This window comes from Aplysia californica, unplaced genomic scaffold, assembly GCF_000002075.1.
Source record: "Aplysia californica isolate F4 #8 unplaced genomic scaffold, AplCal3.0 scaffold00885, whole genome shotgun sequence".
NCBI lineage: Eukaryota > Metazoa > Mollusca > Gastropoda > Aplysiida > Aplysiidae > Aplysia > Aplysia californica.
Genome location: NW_004798155.1, coordinates 79,035 through 80,675, shown reverse-complemented (window position 1 = coordinate 80,675; position 1,641 = coordinate 79,035).

Here is a 1,641-nt window from a genome sequence, read left to right as displayed (position 1 = left end):
AATATATATTATACTTTTCTCTTTTTTCTACTGAACTTGTGCCAATGATATGCTATAGAAACTATTGACAAAGTACAAGCACTCTGTGCTGTGAGGTAACGGGTCTACCACCGACTCGGGTCCCGCGCGCTCCTATGACTTTATGCTGTTGAGAGCGCCGTAAAAGTGTGCCCCAAACCACCAATGTGAACGTTGCCAACTGTGCCCCCAGTGGACCCACCAGCCTGGTCATGAACAACGGGAAGAAAGCAATCGCCGTGGCAACTGGCGGCATCGTGGAGGGAGACTATCAGTTTGTGTTGAGTGTCACCGACGCAGAGAAACAGCAGAGCTCTGCCACACTCACCATCACCGTCAAGAAAGGTGGGTACATTTGTCTGTCTGTGTGTGTGTGTTTGTTGTTGTTGTAGTTGTTGTTGTTGCTATTGTTATTGTTGTAGTTGTTGTTGTTGTAGTTGTTGTTGTTCGTTGTTGTTGTTGTTGTGGTTATGGTTGTTGTTGTTGTTGTTGTTGTTGTAGTTGTTGTTGTTGTTGGTGGTGGTGGTGTTGTTTTTGTTGTTATTGTTGTTGGTGGTGTTGTTGTTGTTGGTGATGGTGGTGTTGTTTTTGTTGCAGTTGTTGTTGTAGTAGTTGTTGTTGTGTTGTAGTTGTCGTTGTGTTGGACAGCGAGGTTCACCCAGAATTTCCTCTGCGTTCTTGGACATTTGTAATTTGCTTGTGGCTTTAACGTTTGTACACTTTGAGCAGCGAGATATCAGGAAGCCTTTTGGTGGGAAACAAGGATTTTCTACAAAATTTGGACTGGCAAGGTTCCATCAGAGCACTGACGATATATATATATGTATACACATACACATGCACACATCAGAGCACCGGCGATATATATATATATATATACACACACACATACTTTTGACGATATACATATAAACACACACATCCTGTCGCCATGTTTTGTCGCAGTAGCGTTTTGTTCCTGGCTTATTTTGCCGTCTGGGGCAGCGAGCAGAGTTTAGTGTATATGACCTTATTGTGTTGCAAGTGCCGTAAAACACTTACCAAAACTAAAGAGTGTAGTGGCACACATTCCACCAAACTCATTCAATGGTTGAGTATCTCTACCATCACTGTCAGAACACATTACAAAAACAACTCATCATGTTTTTGCCATGTATTTGGGTGTATTTGTCCCTCTCGTTGTTTTATGTCACAAGACTGCCGTAAATGTCGCCGGCTAACCCCCGCGGCTTTTGATCAGAACAGGATTTTGTTTGGGGTTTTTGTTTCTGTCTATTGTTTTGTTCTTTTTGGTCCCGTCAAAAGGGAGATTATCTCCTTTGTTGTGGGGTGCAGCTTTGTGCGGCTGTGTGGTCATGGCGCATACATTGTCTGCCAGCTGTCGCCTGGTGCTGAGTGCTAGGGATGAAGGAACGCTGACACACACAGCTACGCACTTCAGCTATCACAGCACAGTTTGAGATGAACGCTGACACACAGGCACACACTTCAGCTTGAGATGAACGCTGACACACACACACTACACACTACTGCTTGAGATGAACGCTCACACACACACTACAGCTATCACAACACATTTTGAGATGAACGCTCACACACACACCACAACTATCACAACACAGT